The sequence below is a fragment of the Sinohyriopsis cumingii genome, chromosome 10, assembly GCF_028554795.1.
Source record: "Sinohyriopsis cumingii isolate HCF-2022 chromosome 10, ASM2855479v2, whole genome shotgun sequence".
NCBI lineage: Eukaryota > Metazoa > Mollusca > Bivalvia > Unionida > Unionidae > Sinohyriopsis > Sinohyriopsis cumingii.
Window position 1 is genome coordinate 100844091 of NC_142970.1, and position 20659 is coordinate 100864749.

The window sequence follows — 20659 nt, forward strand, 5'->3', positions numbered from 1 at the left end:
CCCCATAAAACCACCGATTTTGTGTAAGTATGATATTTAGTGGGCGTGGCATTTTCTTAAAATCCGAGAGGTCAGTTGACCTTTTGCCAAACTAAGCAGCCACAGCTGGGTAAGGATACAAGGAAGGTGAAACACTTGCTAAGGACAATGACAATGCACATGGTACTACTATGTTTACATTCGTTCGTTTCCATCATGGCTTAGTAAAATAGCAGTATGATTCATTAGAAAGCTGGTAGACAAATCTGTGATTTTGCTAGAAGAAAGATAATCCGTATTTACGCAACGAAGAGACTAATTCAAGAGACCGTATCTCCCATCTCTCTGTTCTTAATATTTAAATCCGACACGAAAATCGCCCCTTTTATCCATACAGATTTGAAATGTGACTTTCTTATAGGCTTAAAAAAACATAAACCTTGATAGTATAGTTTTCTTTCTGAAGAGTTAAAATAGATTTTTAAAAAATTAAAAAATCCTTATGCCCAACAGCATACAAAGTTGCAACATTATATATTAACATCTCGATCATTTATTTCTTCTTTGTCATCATAAAGAGCCACGTCTACACGTCTACATGGGCTGCAGAGATCGCGTGGTCTAATTAAGCCATTTGGAAATGACTTTTCTTAAATAAGAAACTAATCTTTGAAGGACAAGCTAAAATGTGATTAGAAAAATCAGCTTTACAAAATAAACATGCCTTTAACAGTTCATCTAAGTTTTGTTCTTCAATAAAATTGTCAGCAATTACTGTAAATTATGTTTTTGTTTGCGTTGCATTCTTCATTAAAGCTGGAAAAAGTAATTGAGAAGAAAAAAATTATTTGTAGAAAATCTGCCTTATAATTTACAATTTTGTATAAGTTTACCTATCATATATAACATTTCATACTAATCAATATTTCGTATTGAATAAAATAAACAAGATTTGTTTCATTTTTGAGTTACAGTGTTCTTCACTGGCGGAGAGAGGCTAAAATGTTCACTTGTTATTATTATTATTATTAGTAGTAGTAGTAGTAGTATTATCATTATTATTATTATTATTATTATTATTATTATTATTATTATTAAAGCTACGCTATGATATGCTATGCAAAATATTATTGCATTAAAAATATTATTTGTATTGAGAACTTCACAATTCTTTCACAGACGCAAACCACAATCAGTTCAGTTATCTCTCTGATTTAATACAACACTTTCCATATGTCAGATGGTATTAATCTTGATTGTTTGTTATGAACATTACTGTACGGTGAACACTTATTTTATGCTGTAGCACATTCAAGTCTTTTTGGGGAGTAAAACAAAAATGCCTCCCTCCACCACAACCACACCCACACATACGTATGGCTAATACTTTGTGATGGCACTGTTGAAATTCTCCGATAATACATCGCCAGCTTCAGCAGTTTTATAACTGTATGTCGAGATCTCAAGTATCACACCTTCATCAATTGAAATCAATGACAAAGGCAAAGTGTCTCTGCGTTTATGAAAGAGAAATGCCATTTAATTTAGTCCAGATACACGAAGCTTACGGAAACTACATAGCAGACCCATCTGTGGTCATTTGTCACAGTTGCTGTGTTCGGTTTCCCATCACATTTGCTTTGTTATGTTCTCCCGTCGCATTTGCTGTATTTGTTCGTCACAGTTACTGTGTGTGGTCTCTTGTCACATTTCCTACGTTTGGTCTCCCGTCACATTTGCTATGTTGGCATCTAGTCACAGTTGCTGTGTTTGGTTTCCCGTCACATTTGTCGTGCTTCTTCTGTGACATTTGCTCTGTTTCTTCTCACTTGTCAGTTGCTGCGTTTCGTCTCCCGTAACAGTTAATAAGGATTTAAACCCCCGTCCTTCGGTTGCGAGTTCAGCACGATAACCACTGACCAATCACGGCTCTTGTCTCTTTAGCAGACTTTTAGGACAGATTGGAGTGCGCATTGGGTGTACTCTTCAGTTCGCAGTGGAGAAAGAAAGGATGATTATATGATTAACGAAGAAGGACCTGATGATGATGCTGAAGATGAGCATAATGATAAAAGCCACAACGCCGATATTGGCGGTGGTAGTGATGATGATGCTGATGATGATTGTGGTGGTGGTGATAATCATCATTACTTAATGTAGTTAAAAGAACTCTTTCTCTACATTCAGCAAGTAAATGTGCAGTAATAACCGATAATATACGACAGTGCACTGTTCATATATATATATACTGTAGCTGGTTTGCATAATTGCTTTGCAAAATTACTAGTAAATGCACTTGTCGCAGCACACTTCCTTCGTCGTGTTTTAGCAATTAATTTCTTATAAAATTATGCACAACAAAACAACAAACAAACCATTTTCGTGAGTGAATAGCTTGTTATTCTTTGAAACATACATCCGGCCAGAACATGATGTTCTGTTGTATAAGTGCCATTTAATCAACATGAAAACAAAATAACATAAACCTTTTAACATTCGTATTCTAAAGGATATTAAGTTTTCATCATCCCTGCTACACGGTGATATCATAAAGGTACGCCTTTTCCTGTGTTATTATTGCTATTACTTTGCGGCTGTCCCATTCCATTGTTTCTCAAAACTTTTGTCCTTTTTCAAATAAAAATACATAATGGCACCGTTCAGATTCATGTTTCAGGAATTGTAGATATCCCATATTTGTGAAGCCCAGTCCATGAATATATTCTTGACACATCAGTAGCGGCACTGGATACAACTACAACACTATTCGCACACACACACACACACACACACACACACACACACACACACACACACACACATACATACATACATATTTTCATTCATAAGATAACCCCCCCCCTCAAAGGATTGTTGTCCCATTTATGGTTAGCTAAATAATATTTTTATGCTATTAAATGTCATTGTTAAACGTGCCTTATCTACCTTGAATAAAATTGCCTCTTGAATTCCACGTTTTGCACAGTAAATTATCTCCGGAACAGAAGATACGAACACTCTCCAGCAAATTCCCTTTACATCTACCTGCCTTAACGTTAAGTTTATTACTATAACATCTGAACATAGGAAATGCCAGAGGAATGTAAAACGGTTATTCTTTGCATTGATATTTCTCAACAATCCGTAATGAATTGCAATATTTTAAATATATCGACTGTTTTACCTTTTCATGCCAATTTTGTCAAATACAATCTTTGCACCGTGTAAAGAAATTAATGCATGAAACGTTTTCAATCGCACCTATATTTTTCGCTTGATAAAAACGAAAAAAAATCTCCCTAAATTCCTTCACCACGACTGTATCGACTCAATTATAAGTATGTGTCTTAAGCTTAAGCTTTTTCTAACCATTTTTTTTTCTCTAAAACAATATTGAGATACAATTAATAATCTGAATCATTTGGTATAATTGAAAGGTATGCACAGAGAAAGGGACGATCAAAGAGAGGAAGGTACATCTAAGTTTGTAAGTAAAATATTAGACTTAAGAATAAAATAATGATGGAACGAACAATGGGACGAATGAACAATGAATGTAAAAAAAAAAAGATAGACAAATAGGAAAAATTGAGAAATATGTGAATTTACACACGAATGAGAATACCTTGAGTATAATAAAGGACCATGACATCTCACAAAGCGGACATTGTAATCTTACTGAAACCAGGAACGGAAATACAAGACGCAGATTACGACCATAAAGGGAGGCTACTATCGAATGACGTTTCGTTTACAGTTTTTATTATACCGAACAATGAAATAACTATCTTCTCGGCCCATTAATCACTAACATGCCAAAATCAAAGGACTTAAAAATTATAAAACAAGTCTTTATTTGTTGTATCTTTAAAATAGGGTTATTTTTTTAAAAATATCTTTGAGCGTTATTTGGTGCACATTGTTATAAGATGAGAAACACGGTTCACACAGTATAAAATATAGTTCAGCGTGAACATCACCTTGTGTGCACTACAACTTTGTTCTGTTTGTCCGGAAGCCAGATCTTGTGGGTGAATGACATCCAGTTCTTTTCATAGCAACAAGGTGAAATCTGCTCTGCAGAGATAAAGTTTTGCTACCACTTTGAAAATAAGTAAATAATGTAATTATTTTCAATCCAAATTAGAATATTTTGATATTAGTACTGCCTCATCCTGCAGTTCGTTATAAAAAATTAAGACTGCCAGAGAGATGAGATTCGGAATATAAATTGTAGGAGTTGATCATGTTACTTTTATGGTAATTGCACTGTTGTGTGGGCCTTTGACCTTGGACCTTAATGTATGCCAGCAAAACGTCTTTATTTAGTGTAAAACACAGTTGTGAGATAAAGGTTGTAATTTTCTATTGAATTTACGTACATCAAATAGAAGTCTCATGACTTCTATTTTATTTTTTCTTTGATAGTCTATTTTTATTTTATGTTAATTGCACTGTTTTTGCGATCCCGTAACCTTGGGTCCTAATGGATGCCAGCAACACGTATTCCACACAGTTGTTAGATAAAGGTTGTAATGTTCGATTGATTTTACGTACAGCAAACAGAAGTCACATGACTTCAATCCATATTGATCAACTTTAGATCTCTATTTCGACCCAATAAATCACGTGCTTAGACCAAATTACATTAGTTCAGCTCTCCTCTGCTTATATTGGTGTCAGGAAGCATATCAGCCCCTTCACTGATTTTATAACTGCTTCATCACTGTACAAGTGTTAGCAAGTATGCCAGCCCTTTCACTAATTGTACACGTGTTAGCAAGTATGCAAGCTCTTACACGGCTTGTACACGTGTTAGAAAGTATGCCAGCCCCTACACATGTACAAGAGCTAGCACGTATCTCAGCCCCTACGCTGTTCGTACAAGTATTAGCTAGTATATCAACACCTCTACTGCTTGTACAGGTGATAGCAAGTATAATAACTGCCACTGCTTGTGCAAGTGATATCAGGTATATCAGCCCCTCCACGGCTTGTACAGGTGTTAGCAGCCACTACATTGCCTGAACACGTGTTAGCAAGTACATCAGCCATTACACTGCTTGTATAGGTATTAGCAAATATAATTACCGTCCTCTCTCTCTCTCTCTCTCTCTCTCTCTCTCTCTCTCTCTCTCTCTCTCATTTCCCTTTAATTCAGTAAAATGAAGATAATGTGAGATCTGTAACGTAAAGAGAAGCACGGACTCTGTATCGGAATAGGTGCCCTTTTCCATCTAGACGTGGGAATGTGTTGAGATATAGCATATTGTTTGTATCTTGTTTGGTACCAAGGGTTACGCTAGTCAGCCCATCACTATGTCCATTGTCGGCAAAGTTCGGAACATTCCAAACAGGGAACTCTGTATAATCCACTCTCGGTAGGTAGACCGAATAATAATTATGTTTGCAATTTGGAGTGTTCTCTTTTCGTCGTTACATGAAACTATTGTACTCCTGTAAGTTTCAGATTTTGTCACTTTGTTCTTCATTTTGTTAAATTCTTTTATTGTAAGCTATGTTGGCACAATATGTATAAGAGTCTGAAAACTAGTAGCAATCGTTTCAGCAATCGTATCTGTGAAATTATGAAAGATGTAGTGTAATATGCTTGTAAATTTGTATTTAGTAGTTGGGAAAGTACAGTAAAACTATGATTTGATTTTTGTATTGAGTCGTTCATTTGTGAAAAGTAAGTTTTGTTAACACCAACTTCCGACCACATATAATGCTATAATTTGTATGGAGATTATATCTCTTCGTCGATTGGTCATGGAAGGTATGTATTGGTCAAGGAAGTTATGTATTGGTCATGGAAGTTATGTATTGGTCAAGGAAGTTATGTATTGGTCATGGAAGTTATGTATTGTTCATGGAAGGTATGTATTGGTCATGGAAGTTATGTATTGGTCATGGAAGTCATGTTCTCTCTTCGACCTTCTTCTACGTCACAATTTCTTGAGAGTACCACTTTATCAAAGAAACTTAATAGGCTGTTACAATGTGTGTGTGTGGGGGGGGGGGGATACGAGAGATGTCCTGATTCAGTACTATCAGCAACGAACAGAAGAGAACTATCAGGAATGCAGACACACTTATATTCATTCAATCAAAATAGTAGTCTATATTTAAAATTATCTATGACAACAAAGTGTGAAAATTATTCTCCATAATTCAGAGCTACCTATTTAGTTGAGGCCTATCAACAGTAAGAGTCATCTGATCAAACCCATTTACGTCATGGCAAATGTTGCTAGGTAGCAGTTAATTACATCTTAACAATAACATGTTAAATCTACAGCGCTACACCTTGGTACTTATGCCTTGAATACAGCTAACTTTGTAAAATTGCAGTATTGTTCCAAAATGTCAAATTTACTTTAAAAGATTCGGCAAATTATTCATGAGTTAGTCCACGAATAACTTAATCAGTATAGCTGTTCAGTCAAGGAAGATCGCACTGACCATCAAGTAACCAATTTTGTCACGGTTTAGTTCATTATTCTGCCAGGCAAGCGTAAAACTGTCTCCGTTACCCTTAATTGCGATGTTGGGACTTTGTTTTTGTTACTCATGCACATTCTAGATCTAACAAATTCCGAACGATTTGTTTTGGATAGACTTGTTTGTTTTTCAGTTTTCTTTTGCAAACATACAGGGTTAAACTAACTTGTACCATTTTAGGACGGCAATTATTCTTATTTGTGACGGCTGGATGTTAAGGGTATAGGATAGAGACTCAAGACAGTGTATTAATGTGTTCCTTGTTTATGAAGTGACATTCAACTGAATTTTCCTTAAACATGGTTACAGCTCAGTTTAGTAATACGGTTTATTTTGGCATACACCTAATTTGTATATGTATACCCATCAAGTGACTAATATCTTTAGCATAAATATGACCTGTGATAATTATATCCATTAAACGATAATACTTATCAAAATTATATACCTTCTGCACTTATATGACTTCCAGAGATAGTCATATCAATACAATATTTCAGCTGTTTGATAGTAAAACTATTTAATAAGTCACTAATTGTTTTCAATGCACCATATTCGAAAGACATTACTACCGTGTGCCTAAATTGTGAATTATGTATCTTTCAAATTTTCACAGGAAATGTGTGTACCTCGCATGCGTCAGTCCAATGGCTTAACGTTAGTCTACTGTGACTAATTATGTGCTCAACGTAAACATGCAGTGACGTTTGCGTCTAAAATATCGTTCGCGGGTTTTTATTTCGTAGTTTCTGAGACTTTTTGGTTACTGTCGAAGAAATATTCGCAAAGAAACGTAGTTGTCTACTTATCTGCAAGTTTTGTGTCCCCAGTCTAATTTATGCGACTTTAAAGCAAAAAACCAAAATTATGTAATATGGATATTATTGTTAGATCAAACAAGTCGTTTTAAGCGAATTTGTCTACAGTTTTTTTTGATGTATTGGCTTATCGGCTACTTAATAGTTATGAAAGATTTTGGTTTACACGGGTCTTATCCATCAGTTCATATTGCAATTCTTCTGTTCCTAAGCCATATATTTTCTCAGAATTAGTATCGAAAATCCATGGGAATGATATTAACGTACTACATGCAATACATATTTAGTTCTAAAGCCAAATCGGCGGTGGAGCTCCGAATTCACAAGATTAGAAGGACAAAGCAATAGTCATTTGACCCATCAAGAGATACGTCTGTCTACTTTTTTGTAATACCACCCACTTTGGTGTATCGTAAATGACCTTCACGCTAAAGATCTCTAAGTACGGTACAACCTCATATCGCACAAACGTGACGCAATGGATAAATGAGTTAAGGAAAAGCTCTTTCTGATTAGTGGAATGTCAGAAACGATGATATAGTATACGTTTTGATGGGTATGACATTTTGGAAGCATTTGTACGTCATTCAGGTACCTAAAGTATGCGTGCTGAAGGTCATTTTCACCGAAAATCCGTCCCTGAATAAAAATATCACAAAATGCGCTAATCCTAAGATTTAGACAGATGCAGATTAGGACAGATGCTATAATTTACTGCGTCACAAGAGGTAAAGAAAGGGATATAGTCTTTGAAATCTCACTCCAAAGGTAGAAGGCTTAACGAACTTTTAGTCGGCTGCTTTTCTTCCAACTGCATCATATACAATCGTATTTTATCCAAAGTCGGAAACTGTGAATTTTGTTGTGTGCCATTTATTGCGACCACGGCATAATTGGGGGTATCAGATTTCTAAAGTTATTTGGGTTTTGCTGTCTGTCCAATACTTGACCCCTCCAGAGCTTGTTGATGCCACATATGAAGAAGAGAGACAATACTGTAATTGTAATTACGACATGTATTCAAGTCTAGACTTCAATCAGTAATGGTTGTCAGACATTAGTAACTAAGATGTCTACTACATGACCACTTTATTTATAATCTGACTAGTTTTAAAAAGTAACAACTATGGATGGATGGAAGATGAAGAGTATTATGTTCGCATTGATTTACCCTCCTTTCCTTTCTCGCCCCGTCCCCCAGCCCCCCGCTGATTAATTATGCAAGGCTCTGAACGTTGACTTGGCCGTGCAATCGTAATATGTACTCATTTATTTCAGCACAATATGTGCTTATTTTACTTCATTCTCAAACTCATATATAGAGTTCTGACGTATAGGTGTTGAACATATTCAGATGTAATTAACTTGGACATCTGTTAATGTTAAATGCACCGTTTTGCTTTTCAATATTAGAACTAAAATGATACGAATGTAAATGAAAATTGCACATAATCAAATTATGGTTGATTAAATATTTGAATAAAAATTTGACTAAATAGATTTTTTTAAATTTCAAAGTGTTGTGGTATTTATTCTTTTTTTAAAATATTGACAAACAGATTGCACTGCATTCAATCCTAAACCATCAGAATGTACAATTCTAAAATAAATTAATGACTAATTTTTGTTCACTTAAACAAGAGGGGTATTCTTGGATTAAGAAAACTATGCAATGAAATCACATACCCCTCTTTCAAAAAAGGGATCACAACCCATGTGTATGTATAATATCTCTCTATCTATCTATCTATCTATCTCTCTCTTTCTCTCTCTCTACACACACACACACACACACACACACACACACACACACACATATATATATATATATATATATATATATATATATATATATATATATATATATATATATATATATATATATATATATATATATATATATATATATATATATATATATATATATATATATATATATATATATATATATATATATATATGGATATTGGATAACCATATATATATATATAAAGCGAAATTTAATTTTATGATATTGCAAAATGCATATATATACATTAGTTTTCGGGTTAGGGGCTCGTACTTGACGAATTACGGGGTTAGGGGTCCACATATATATGTAAGCTATTCCCCTCCATGGGTGTCAGGATGGAAATATACTAGACAGACTTATCAATAAACGAATGGAATCATTAGCTAACGGATGGTAAAACTGAAGGGAAGATTGCTCCATAATGTAGTTAAAACTGTCTTCTAATTTAATGCGTTCAGATACCATTTTTTTTTCTCTTAGCCTTACAATACTTGTGTTTTATACATTTCGTATTTGAAGATGAATGGTGTTAATTAATCTGAGTTGCACGACCTATATTTAAAGATTAATTTTCTCTTAGGATTCTATGTTAGCACACTCCCCATGTCTACCATTTATGTTATCACACTCTCCTAGTCTTCTCTTTTTACTATCAACGTTAGGTTTGTAAACCAAGAGTCAAGATTAAAAGTCAAACTTACATCGTCTGTAATTGTAAAACCTAAGCGTGGAATATATTGATTTAGACCATCGTCATCTTGATTCGTATAAAATTAATTATCAATACACGAACAATACAACACATATTAAAGGCAAGAAGACATTTATGTGTTGAGGTAATGTAACTAATTAAACTAATTAAAGTTTGTGTAACAAACTTCCCTGATAAGTAAATCTGATATATTCCCTAAGTATAACATCTTCCAGGAAAACCCTCATTACATCAATACATTCGTCTTAACACATTAACCCCTAGCGACGACTTAACGGGGCAGGAGGTAGTAGCCTACTACCGAGCTCTGTTGCGTCATGGTCATGCATGATACACTAAAGTGGTGGTATTATAGAAAGGTAGACACATGTAGCTCTACAATGATACCAAATTATCTGGAATATCTAGTTGCACTACAAATACAGACTCGACATTTTTTTAACCCAAAATTCGCCCGTGGTCGGAATATGATTTTGTGTCCGGATTTTAGACTTTTTGGCCTCACCTCTAAGGCAAACCGGTATGAACTGCAAACAGACAGATGAGCCTTTGCAAAAGGTAGGATAAGATGGGCATTTGGAATAAAGAGTGGTCTCTTTACAAAAATAATGGCTCCGTTTAGCAAAAAAAAAATATATATATATAAAATCCAACTTTTGCCCTCCTGCTCATGCGCGAGTCAAATAGCCAATGAAAAACGATGTTTCTAACACAACTAGGCAGTATGTTATTGAAAGATGACCGGGGATTTGACGTTTTCGAGTCTATTCAGAAATAGCTTTCAAAATGTGTTTCCTACTCGGTTTTCAGGCGAAAATGACAAAAAGGTCCAGGGGTTAATGTGTTAATAGTGGTTTTTTCCCGACTGTCAGGTACTTTGATTAAATATTTACTATTTTACTAGTTAGCAGATCCCCAATATAAGTCCAACATGATGATGCCATGACAGATTGAATAAATATGCAGTTTATATATAGGTAGCAAAATTGAAGCATATTTTTAAAATTTGGCTTCGTTTGCTTTATTGTGATTTGGTCAAGGGTGCAATTTATCTCACAATACAACAATCAACATGGAATATCGTGTTATGCCACAAGTGACAAATATAAGGACCAAACACAAAAAACTCACCTGTCACACTCATCAGAAAAAAATGAAGTATCCTTGATATGCTTGAGCTAGACAGAGTGCATTTTTCTGCCAAAATAATTCACGCTGTCATTTCTAAAGATAAATTGCATTTAATTTTGGTTTATTTGTTAATATCGATATTCTTTGGATATCCAATGCCACTTAGTTTGACTAGCATCTTTATGCAGGTCGTTGCTTTGGAGGTACGGTCCCACAAAAAAAACGTTATAATGGTACTTCTCATCCCTGAATAAGTGTGGCATGAAAATTTGCATTACCTGAGTGCAGCAAAAGCTAAATATGAGAACTCTTGAGACGCGTTGAACATATCCATAATAAAAGGCTTCAAAGATATTAGTTGTCTTAATATTGGCCTTCACACTTTGAGATGAAAAATAGTCATAAATTCATATGTGTTTTGATTTCCAATTAGAAATAGTTATTTAAACAATTTGTGAGGGATGATTCTTAGAATCTGATTTCTTCATAGCAACATGAATCGCATATTTCGCATACACGATGAGACCCAAAGCTCCAATGTATGCCTTATCAAAGGTCACTTCCAGGGTCTAAAAATTACAATCGTCCAGTCAGATTTGAAGATCAGAATCAGACGTCTTGATCTTATTCTTTTTGTAGAATCAGTCGGGGGTGGGGGTGGGTGGGTGGGGGGACGTAAATACAAAACTACGCAATCAATTTTTGTTTGCATCCACACAAAATTTTAAATAAATATAAAGCTATGCGTGTTACAAAATAATATAAAGCTATGCGTGTTACAAATTAATATAGAGCTATGCGTGTTACAAGTTACAAATTAATATAAAGCTATGCGTGTTACAAATTAATATAAAGCTATGCGTGTTACAAATTAATATAAAGCTATGCGTGTTACAAATTGATATAAAGCTATGCGTGTTACAAATTAATATAAAGCTATGCGTGTTACAAATTAATTTAAAGCAATCATTTTTGCTCGTCAACAAAATATCGCCAGAGGCTTCTCTCCTGTGTCATCCCCATGAGCAGACTCCAGGTGTGATCCATCTTAGGGATGTCTGCCTCAAGGTCGCATCGCCAGGTGTATCTTGGTCGGCCCCTTTTGCGCTTGCCATGAGGGTTCCACCTCAATGCCTGGATGGTAATGTTGGTAGGCATCTTATGAAGGGTGTGTCTTATCCAACCCCACCGCCTCTTCTTCATCTCGTCCTCTACTGGAAGCTGGGAGATTCTCTGCCACAGGTTGGTACTGCTGATGGTGTCTGGCCAGCGGATTTGGAGAATTCCAGGTCTCTGCAATATAAAGCTATGGGTGTTACAAATTAATATAAAGCCATACGTGTTACAAATTAACTCTTGCTAAGGCGGTGTGTGTGGGGGGGGGGGCATTCGAGAATATAAACCCAGGACCCAGGCCCGTAAGGAAAAAAATAAAAATAAAAAAGGATAAAAGAAATTTTTTGTTTGAATAGGAACTAGGAGAGGTTTGGATGTTTCTTAGACCAGGGCCCTTGTTCGCTCTTTACGGCTCTGCACATATGTTACCGTTGTCATCATAACTAAATGGCAGCGATCCGAACTCGATACACGTTACATTTTCTGTTTAGGTTTTAATACCGCCTTGTCCTGAATATAAAATAATAAATATATATCAATGGTCCAGCACATACATAAAACCAGTGCAGATTTTTTGAAGGGTTTAACATCTATTGAAAAATGTTATTGTTTTATGAATTACTTGAGAAAAAAACGTGTATTACAAAAATATAAATGTCACAGGAAAAAGGGGACAGTAAGTGCAGTCGAAACAGTATTGTAACAAAACTGTAACAACAAGATCACATCACTCGTTCTTTGTACATTAAACACTGCATATTTTCTTTGTCATTATGAAAATGTGTCCCCAAAATTTAAAGGACAAGGTAGGACATTGACATAGTGACTCTTGCCAGTGGGATCGTAGACGCTGTATTGTGTGTGTGTGTGTGTGTGTGACGTTTAACAAATTCTTTTGTTTGACAACTGTTTGTTAATACTCCATCAACTAATTTACCATTAACATGGATTATTGTAGTCCACAACAAGTAGGTAAATAATTTGGGAATAGTTTCAATAAAAAGGGTCTATGTACGCCACACTGACGAACTGCATTTTAGATGGGAATTGCTCAGTAACTTTAGTAATAATTGTAACCATATGACTGTTATTAGAGTACATATTATTTATTATTCTGTAAAAATATGCATTAATTCCACGCAGGAGTAGTGCAAATTTTACTTAAGAGTGTGAGTATAGTGCTTTTTAAAATCAATAAAATCAAGCCAATAATATTCGATTACCATTACTATGATATTTCCAATTCAACATTTAAGAACAAACCTCTGGCCTGAAGTAAGCGTGATCGTAGTACTGCCATACTGAACAATCAATAGCTGTTTCCTGAGTTAATTAATGTAGTACTTCAGCAGAAAGTTACTCATGAACTCGAAAGAAACATCTACCAATTCCATCTATTTTTGACCGTTCCGGTGGCCTAAGTGGTTAGAGCTTCCGCCTCGGATGCGAGAGATCGCGGGTTCGAAGCCCTGTCAAAAACTTATAAAAGTGGTACTAGCAGCTGCTTCGATTAGCGCACAGCATTGAAAGGTTAGTGTTAGAACTCGTCTGCCTAGTCTCAGGATAATGTGACTGGGTGGGATATGATGCTATATGTCTGCGGCATGATGCCCCAGTTCTAGACCATTAGAAGCCGCCACACTTCAGAGATCGTAGCGATATGACTGAAAAATTGTTAAGGCAAAGTTAAAAATCCAAATCATACAGACACACACACAAACACACACACACAAACATAAATATATATAGTCTCAGGATAATGTTGGCGGGCTTTATTTAACTATTTACACACACACACACACACACACACACACACACACACACTGTTGGCGGGCTTTATTTAACGATTTACGCCGAATCGATGTGGTATTTCTTTTTGCGAAAGTTCTGTTTCCACCAAATTAAACGGTATAATGGCATTATTCTATAAACGTACATTTCTTCCACTCTGGAACAGATGTTTATGAAGCATTTTAACTGAAAATGCATAGTCTCAGAACTTAAAGATCGGGTCTTAATTTATTTAGACGTATCATATGTCTAAAAAGAAGAAGAAGAAGAAGAAGAAGAAGAAGAAGAAAATAAAAAACAAAACAAAATAAAATAAAATAAAATACCCAAACAACAACAACATTAGCTCGATTTAAACTATGATACTAAATTAAGAAAGACAAATTCTGATATCGAGACTATGAACATTCGACAAATGGGGTCGCTGCATTAAATAATACAAAGGAATATATTTGAAAGGAGGCAGGAAAATGCATATTGATTTTGCTTTACGTTTTGAATAAGGCGTGTTCTTAAAACGGCTTTGACATTGAGCCTGGCAGATTATGTTGCACGCTTTTATTAATTTATTGTGATTCATTAATGTACATATTCGATCTGTATTGGAGTGAAAATTCATTTCGCAGTGCAAATCGTTGATTTCTAACTGGACTACATCGATATAAGTAATAAAAATTGCAAATCCAAGTAATAAAGGTCTTTACTTGTAGATTCTGTAGATTCCACTAAAACCACATTTAAAGATTTTATTGATAAGACTGATACAATATTTTTTGCAAAAATAATGCATTGCGTGACGATTCCTTTACCTGAATAATTATCTTGATTATACGTAACCTATCTATGTTTCTGAACGTTTCGTACAAGTGTCACCGATAAAATGATAAGTTTGGTTTATGCTCAAAGCTTGAATTTTTGCGTTAATTAAATGCATTTACCTGGAATCGTAATACACCGGATACTCGATTATGTTGTTATATATTACCTGTCTCACATTGCAGGAGACTAATGTAGATATCGCCTCAGCCGAAAATTTGCACTTTCTGAGAACAGTATAAGATGCATGGAATTGAATTCTGCACTATGAGTAACGATTTAATCTTAATGGTTTATAACACCCTAAATCAAGCTCTCTTTTTAATTTTTGCACTATATATATATATATATATATATATATATATATATATATATATATATATATATATATATATATATATATATATAGCGACAAGATATTTAATTCTTTCTTTCCTTCAACATTTTGTCCTTCTTTAATTTTCTTTTGAATAAATGCCTTGGTCTGTTAAGCGAGAATGGTCCAACTACAGACCTTAGAATAATTTTCTTCGTGATCGTGCTTATGCAAAAAGTCAGTTTTCATATAATTATAATATAATTACTTTGTATGTATGTATGTATGTATGTATGTATGTATGTATGTATGTGTGTGTGTGTGTGTGTGTGTGTGTGTGTGTGCATGCATGCATGCATGCATGTATGTATGTATGTCCCACGAACATTACATATTTGGTCCAATTTGTCTACTGCGTTCAAAATCTTGGACCACCCCGTATTAGGCTTTTACATTTTGCACTGAATAAGGCATTGAAGTGTGACTTATTTTACTATTGTTATCAAGATGAAGTATCTTGTTTGGACCCCCTCCCCCATTTAATTATATTAAACAATAACCTATGTTTAAGAAAATGACATGTCAAAACTTGAAAGTGTCCTTTAAAGCTGCATCCATGTATTTTCTCACTTCTCTACAGCGATATCAATCTGTTATCAGCAGGACGTTTACGCCTGTACTACTTGACCGCAGGAAACGTTACTATGCAAACAACACATTCTCTTTCTCCACGATCTATCCAGTCTTCTTTCAATTGCATTATCATTTTTAATGCAGATCTCCCCAGCCTCTGCATTTAACATATGTTCTCTCTATCTACGTACTTTTTTCCCTGTATTATAGACAGTTTCTTGCAGCAGTTGTCACTCACATATTATCGATTATTTCCGATTTTGTTTCTTTTGTTTCTCTCACCACGGTTACTTCATGACATTATGATGTTATTTCCAAGTCTAGTCAGAGTTCTTTTTAGTTTTAGGTTCAATCTATTTCTAATTCTGCAATACACTGCTCTAACACGGTATTACCACAGCATGAGTGGACTGTGCTATTTCCAAGTCTCGTTAATATCCTTTCAACTTGTAGGCTAAAGATATTTCTAACTCTTCAATGCAATACCAAGAACAATTCAATCCAAACCGTTTACACCACACTTTCCGTGTCTTGTCAGCGTTCTTTCTTTTTTATTCAGTCTAAATCTGGTTTTAATTCTTCCCCACATTACCCAGTCATTACTGTTATCCAAGACATTACTCAGTCATTATTGTTATCCAAGACATTACTCAGTCATTATTGTTATCCAAGACATTACTCAGTCATTATTGTTATCCAAGACATTACGCAGTCATTATTGTTATCCAAGACATTACTCAGTCATTATTGTTATCCAAGACATTACGCAGTCATTATTGTTATCCAAGACATTACTCAGTCATTATTGTTATCCAAGACATTACTCAGTCATTATTGTTATCCAAGACATTACGCAGTCATTATTGTTATCCAAGACATTTACACAACACCATGTCGAAATTGCCTCCAAGTTATTTAAAATTTAAGGCTAAATCTATTTCTAATTCGTTAGTGCTGTACCCGGCCTAAAAAATTCAAATCCAAAATGATGACACCGTGCTACTTCCAAAATATTTACACTATGCTATTCTTTAACACAGTTCTAATCGAACAACGTCTAAGCAGGACACTATTACAAACAACGTCAGAGTTCTTTCTGGTTTTAGGCTAAATCTATTTCTAATTTTTCAAACGCAATACTAAAGCACAATTGTAATCCAATACATTTACGCCATGCTGCTTCATTGCCTCGTCAGTATTCCTTCTTTAGTCTAAGTATATTTGTAACCATACAACGCAGTACTTGAACACAATTCTAATCCAAAATGCTTATTTCTAAACTGCATACGTCTTGTTTCTCTATTCTGGAAATGTGACGACTGTACAAATTCTCGCATAAAAGTATAAAGCTCAAACGAGGATTTTCTGAGTTTCACAGTTCTGATCTGAGCAAGTGATCCAGTGAGCAAGTGATCCAGCATGCAGAGTGTATACCCTTTGCCATCAAGCCGTCGTCTTTTAAGAATCTACTTCTGTATCTGATTTCATCTTCCAAAAATGGAGTAACACAATACTTGCAGGTAATATTTATAAAAAAAACTAAATGTCGTAAATGTTCATCGTGTCCTAAGGACACGTTCCTTCTTCATAACAATGACGAAACAAAGTTATTACAGGTAACTTGTTAACTTTATAGCCTAATCGGTGCTTATTTTGTAGTTAGGCTAAGTCTGTAACATATTTGATGTCTCATATATCTTGCCAACGCCAGTGAAATATCCTGACCTACAGACGGATGGGATACCCGTGGACCGTACAAAACACACACACACACACACACACACACACACACACACACACTTATGTATGTATGTATGTATGTATGTATGTATGTATGTATGTATGTATGTATGTATGTATGTAAAGAGAGAGAGAGAGAGAGAGAATAACATGGGCACCTTTACTGTATGTTATTAATATGAATTTTCTTATGGGTTCATAGGTTCTGTTTCTTTTCGCGTAGTTTCTTCCTCCCTTCCAAAGCTCACAACCAATATTGCCAATAGGAAACACTTCCTTTACTCGATATTTTTCAATCTCTTTCTTCGCCTAAAAGTAATACTTTTGTTTTATTTCATTTTTTTCATGTGCTTTGACAGACTGATACTTCGTCTTTTAAATCATTTGCATCCTGCCCTATACCTGTCAATAGTTTCAATTCTGGTAATCGGAACTATATCTTATAATTTCAAGAGTTTCCTGGATAAATTTACAACAACAACTAAGATGGAATTATTCATTGCTGCCATAGACAGAACGTGTAATAAGCTAACGTAAATGTGAACTAGCGTAGAAAACATGAGTTCCAGTTCTCTTGAAATGTGAACATTGTCTAATAAAGACAAAGCCGCAACGTTCCATCAGTCACAAGCTTGATTAAAAACTGTGAAATAATATTACAATTGTTGAACATATTATAATTAGGGTTCAAAATAATGTAACAATTTTCGGTCAGATCTGCTGACCGTTTTACACGCTGTTCTCCCTAGCTTCCAGCAAACAATCAACATACATACAAAGGCAAATTCTTTATTAACCTCGGGATGCAATACTCAGCATATGAGGTAATATATTAGTGTCTCACTTTGCATTCCTGTTACATCAGTTATGGACCATATAATGTCTTGCAATTTGACTCAGGTTGACAGCAATATCACAGCACTACACTAATGGAACACGAACAAGTTCAAACGTAATTACATGGATGCTGACATATTTCGAACGAAAGACACAAATTACAATAAATGGAACACAAATTAATCTGTATTAAACCCATTAATTTACAAAAATAACAAACCTACGGTACTTTTCGCTTCCTGAAGAAAATGGAAAGATCAACTAACGCGTCGAGTAAAGATGACTGCATGACATCTTTCTGACAGCTAATAATCTCATTCTGTGCCAAGCGGACAATTAAGTGCGTGAATTTCAGCAGAAATTGACTTTCTGGCACACACACACACACACACACACACACACACACACACACACACACACACACACACACATACATACATATATATATATATATATATATATATATATATATATATATATATATATATATATATATATATATATATATATATATATATATATATATATATATATATATATATAATTATATAATATATATATATATATATATATTATAGAGAGAGAGAGAGAGAGACTTCAAAATGCAACAGGTCTAAACTAGCTAACACATAACGTGTTCTTTTCTCATTTGTGATTCAATAAATTACAACCGTCCATGTCTCTCTAGTCGCGCTAGATACACATGCGATCAACTCTCATAAGTTTCAATGCGTTTTTAATGAGATTAACTGCTTTCTGCTTACTGTGTCTGCAGGAGTGCGTAAAATCGAACTACTCAGCGGATATCCGGTCCTTTGCTGTCTTAATCATTCTTATTGGGAAAAAATGCTATTTGTTAACTATGCGGCAAACAAAAACGGATGACAAACGGATTGCGCACATAAGTTCGTCTAGCTCGACCGCTCTGGTGGTTTAAGTCAGTGCTGTCTAACATGCGACCCGCGGGCTGATTTAAAATGGCCAGCCAGAACTCGAGCGGCTATATATTCGTTACTTTTCAGTTTTCTGCTGCGGCCCTCGGCTTCAAGAAAAACATTTTTCAGTGGCCCATGGTGTCAAAAAGGTTGGACAGCACTGGTCTAAGTGGTTAAAGCATCCGCCTGGGATGCAGGAGGTCTCGGGTTCGAACCTCGACTGAGTCATACGAAATACTTGCAAAAATGACTATAGCAGCTGCCTGGCATGGCGCTCAGCATTAAGGGGTTAGTGTTAGGACCGGCCAGCTGGTATCAGGACTGGGTGGGACATCATGCTACATGTCTATGGCATGTTGCTCCAGTGCTAGGCATCACTTTAAACTTTCACACTGCGGACATCGTAGCGATATGGTGGATTTTGTTTGAAGCTATGTTGAAAATCCACCCCACCCCCACTCCCTGTAGCTCGCGAGTCTTCAAGAGTTACCACCCTGAATGGTTTTATCAGCTTTCCTGGCACACCTCTATGTGATGTAACTTAAAATTAAGCCTTTTGTCGAGTAAAGACCATCTATTTTTAGATTACTGAAGAACAAATGACATGAACTTTTCATTTATTCATTTATCTCTGTGTGGACATTTTAGGTCAGCATGGGGTAAAACTACCAGTGTGGCTTGAAATTCACATATAAGAACCGTGCCAAGCAAAAAGGCATGATAAATCAATTTAATGTTTTGTGAAGAAAAAAATAACTTTCCGTGGTAATTCATATACCTTTCCATGGTAATTCATGTAACTTTCCATGGTAATTCATATAACTTTCCATGGTAATTCATATTGCTTTCCAAATATAAGATTCAGACTTTTACTACAAAGCCAATGGCCTGACATCATACTGATATGAAGCATAAACATTGAAACTTCTAGCAAATATTTTATGGAATAAAGTAAAAATCTGCACTTAAAATATAATATATCTCGAAGTGTCCAGCTTTAAAATCTCGGTGTCAGTGTAAAATATTTTACCAATTATATATTACTTTACCTCAAACTTGACAACACTTAAAACATCTGTATAATGTTTTATACTAAAATACCTCAAAGCGCATGCAATTGTTGGGCAACCAAAGAGAGTACAGAGGTTTTAATTTTTTCCGTCAAAGAGTGTAGCTCCGTGGCGACACCCACCGTAAAGCCTCCGTATGCATTCCTGCATCATTTTACGTTGTAATCTTGACTGGATCGACAGTCTTGCAAGCCAAGCACACAATTTTCTTATATTTATATATGCTCAGCAAATCAGACATAAAATGTGACCCTAGACTTCACCCGAGAATTTCTAAGTATTCTGCATAACATCCACAGCATGCCGACGTCGGAGATGGCATTTAGAAAATGCATATAAGAAATAAGTTATTGCTAAAGTATGCAAATCAGTTTAAGTAATGTGATCTCTTGACTATGATACAGACCGCAATAGACTTACTCAGTGGGCGCCTAAAATGTGTTTCGGAAAATTTAATGCAAGCGATTGC